The sequence below is a fragment of the Sapajus apella genome, unplaced genomic scaffold (genome assembly GCF_009761245.1).
Source record: "Sapajus apella isolate SASKATOON/1434 unplaced genomic scaffold, GSC_monkey_1.0 scaffold40, whole genome shotgun sequence".
Taxonomy (NCBI): domain Eukaryota; kingdom Metazoa; phylum Chordata; class Mammalia; order Primates; family Cebidae; genus Sapajus; species Sapajus apella.
The window spans coordinates 928,329-932,453 of NW_022436980.1; the positions used below are offsets into that span (position 1 = coordinate 928,329).

General features: G+C 42.8%; 1 long non-coding RNA gene across 1 annotated transcript; it reads left to right on the top strand.

Moving 5' to 3' along the window:
* Nucleotides 1–285: 285 nt before the first annotated feature.
* Nucleotides 286–2,120, top strand: LOC116565404. Its single transcript, XR_004275424.1, has 3 exons — nt 286–722; nt 772–1,035; nt 2,082–2,120. It is a non-coding gene; the product is annotated as an uncharacterized LOC116565404 (long non-coding RNA).
* The last annotated feature ends 2,005 nt before the right edge of the window (nt 2,121–4,125 follow it).

A 4,125-nucleotide genomic window follows, 5' to 3' on the forward strand; every position in this document is an offset into this window, starting at 1 on the left:
GCTTCAGCTTCCAGCCTCTAGCCATGAAAATCGCCATCTCCAGGGGTCCTCTGAGTCGTGCTCAACCCCACCCATAACCTGATGCCACCGTCTATACTTCATGGTCCCCCTGAAGCTACCCCCTCGTCTGGCCCACCAAGTTTACTCTGACTGGAGCTTACAGGAGGATGGGCCCATCGTTTTGATCAAACAAGCAGCTTTTCCAATCTCCTCATAAATTCTAAAAGCAGTTATTTACTCCCGTCTGGAATATCCAATGCCCTGTGCTCAGAACAAGTCTGTGGTTCTTCTGTCCACAATCCTACATATCTTCATGATGTCCCAATCTGGGAAAGAGCCAAGAACCTGGACAGTGGTTATTTTAGTCTGCCCAGGGTCTCTTCTTTAGAGAAACCTCTTCCTCCACACCATATTGTTTTTGAAGCTGTCAGTAAGAATGTGCAGCCTGCCATGGGGATGGTGTCATGACCCAAACACAGCCAGCCACAGGACTGTCCATTTGACAATGTGCTTCATCCAAGGGGTGGGCACATGACATAGGCATGGCCAACCAGAACCTTCCCCTGGGTTGGATCTGTGAACCAGGAGGATAGGTTCTCTTCAGGGTAGGCTGCCAAGGCTGAGAGGATGGCTTTTAGGGCTTGCACCAGCTATCTTATCGGCCACATGGAAAAACTAAAATAGCAGAATAAGCTGAGAGTCTGGGGTGTGTGTGTGTGTGTGTGTGTGTGTGTGTGTGTGAAAGAGAGAGAGAGAGAGATAGAGAGAGAGAGAGCGAGAGGGTGAGAGAGAATCTTATAGCACTGAGTTCTGCATTAGTTTGTTAGCGCTGCCACAACCCTGGTAATTTAAACAACAGAAATTCATTTTCTCACGGTTCTGGAGCCCAGAAGCCTGAAATCAAGGTGTCATCAGGGCAGCACTCCCTCAGGATGAACTGGCCAGCACTGCAGCTAGTTTACCACCCTGACAGCATAGACTGGAGCTTCCAGGAGCCACACTGTGGAATCCAAGGATGAAATAAGACTACTGAAGGTAGGGCAAGAGAAGGCAAGAAATGGGACCACTGGTGATCTTATTTGGGCTCCTGGGTGAAGGCTTATCTAAATCCAGTCCTATCTATGGACTTCACAGCTATAGGGATCAATAAATTCCATTTAATTGCATAAACCATATTTAGGTTGGCTTCTCTGTCACCTGACCAAAAATATCCCTCGCAAATGTAAACTGTCAAACCTCTCATGCAGTTTGTTTTGTGATTTTTACTTGTTTTTGTCTTTTGCTTTATTTATTGTAAACCATATGCCATGGCAGTTTTATCTTCAGTACCTGTAAGATCTCTCCGAATTATTTTCATAGTAGTGCACCTTAATTATATGCTTACTGTGTACCAGGCACTAAATACTTTACATATTGATGTATTTAATCTGCACAATAACTCTATGAAATCCGTACAATTAGGCAACTGAGATGCAAAGATATTAAGTAACTTGCCCAAGGTTATATAATAAGTAGTAAAGCCAAGATTTACTACCAAGGCAATTTTGTGCCAAGGCAGTCTGTCTCATAAACCCTTGTTTTTAATTACTACAGTACACCACAAAGATTGCACTAGTCACATGCTAACATTGACATTGTCCAACTGTCTAATTTTTGCAAGTATGATGGGTGTAAAGTGACATTTATAATTTACTATGTAACTTTGGACAAACTACTTAAACTCTGTGTCTGTTTCTTCATCTGTAAATTAGAAGTAATAAAGTAATACTGATTTCAAAGGGTTGTTGTGCAATTTAAATAACAGTAGTGATACTGAGTATCTTTTCTATATTTATTGTCCACTTGGGGTTCCCCTGTTGGGAAATGCCTGTTCATACCTATTCCCCTCTGCTTTTTTTAATTGAGTTTCCTTTTTCTTCTTGATTTGTAGGATGTGTGTGTGTGTGTGTGTGTGTGTGTGTGTGTGTGTGTTTGTGTGTGTGTATGAGTTACATGTCAGTTGTAAATATTTATATCTCCTTCTATCATTTTGTCTATGGTGCCCTTGATTGAATAGGAATCTTTCATTTCATTTTGTGTAGGGCTGTTGGCCCCACAGGGTCGTGGGGTGTCCCTTATGCTGTGCTGATGCGCAGGATCCAAGAAGTAAAGAGACAGGACACTAAAGAACTGGTGAAGAGCATCTGGACTTGGGGGCCACACCACCTATGAGCAGAGACAGGCGAGAGCCCAAACACACAGAAGCATCTGTATTTCTTAGGTACAGACAGGGAGAAGGGTCGTTAAGTGAGGTCATCATCTATAGGCTTAGTGACAGGGCGTACATAATTATGTGAGTCACAAGTGAGGGGGCCACCCCATTATGTCACCTGGGCAGAGAGGTGGGCTGTGCGCAGTAGGGAGCTGTACCATGTGCAGTAGTAGAGGGTTGTGTACAGAAAAGGGGTCCACCCCCATCAGGTCACTGAGGCAAGGAGCTGGGCTGTGTGCAACAGGTGTTGTGTGCAACACTTCTTATCTGGGGGCTGGAGACTTCAAAGAATTTCTAATAGAAGGATATTGTAAGCTAATGCAGTGGGAGCCGACATACTTGTGCTCTTCTCTTAAGATATTTATGGGAGGATGATTTGAGCCAGCACAGAAGTGAGAAAAGACTGACAGGGTGTACAGCCTCCATGACTGGTCACACCAGAGGGGTTCTTCTCTCTTGGTTATCTGCAGGATCTGAAGCCTGAGGCCTACTTTCCACAAGAACTAGATGCAAGGTACTACAACTCCTTTATCAGGAGGAGAGGCTCTTGCTCCAAGCCTGCCATACAGCCAGTGCCCTTTTAGGCAGGGATGTGACCGCCTGGGTCTTTGGTTCTTGTCCTGGTCTGGCTGTTCTGTGACTGCTTCTGTTCTGTGACTGCTCTAGGCATTCCTCCTACTACAAACTGCTATATGGTTATATGGAAGGATTATATAAATCAGCACTAAATGTGTCAGTACAGCTCCAACTATAATACCTATATAATTATATAGAAAGATTATATGGAACTAAGTATGATTATATATATAAGCTAAATATAGTAAGCATTGAGTTATGCTTTAGGCACTAACGGTGCCTGGGGTCTGCCAGTTCTTTTTCCTTGGTGCCAGTGGGGGGTGTTACTCACAATTTTGATATACTCAAATCCATTAATTGTGCTTCAAATGTAGAGAGAATAAAGATATGAAGAACATTGTTTATGCTTTAAGCAACTTAACATCTAGCTGGAGAATCAAGAACAACTATGAGAACAAATGTTAAACGTTGTATAGCAGTCTGCAATATAATGCCAAGTTTTAAAGACTATGTAGCCAACCGTATAAACTTGGGAAAGTATCTGAATCTTCCTGAGCTTCAGTTCTATTTGGAAAATGGAAGCAATTTAAAAAGACCATTCCATTTACCATAGTATTTATTTACTTATTTATTTATTGAGATGGAGTTTCGCTCTGCTGCTCAGGCTGGAGTACAGTGGCACGATCTTGGCTCACTGCAACCTCTGCCTCCGAGGTTCAAGCAATTCTCATGCCTCAGCCTCCCAAGTAGCTGACACTACAAGCACCCACCACTATGCCTGGCTAATGTTCATAGTTTCAGTAGAGACAGGGTTTCATCATGTTGGCCTCGCAAAGTGCTGGGATTACAAGGCATGAGTCACTATGCCTGGCTTCCTTTCCATTTATTGTGATAAATAAAATAAGAGATGTTGAATGGCTCTCACAGTACCTGGTGCATAGTACCAACTACAATTTAGATGCAAAACAGATCAATGAGATAATAATGGCTATCATGTACAGAGGTCTACTACCTGCCAGGCATTTTTTATATGTATCTGCTTAAATTTCACAACTCCCTGCAAGGTATTATCACTGCCATTTGTCAGATGCAGAAACCTAGGTTCAGAGGACTTACATTATTATTTGATGAAAGTCAGGCTACACAGCTAGTAAATGGCAGTGATAGGATGGAAAGCCAGATTGGTTTGACCTCAAACCTCCTGTGCCTTCTACTATGTCAAGCTGTTGTCAGAAAAGATTTTAAGGAAGCAATGAAACTTGACTTGGGTCCTGAAAACAAAACAAATAAACAAACCC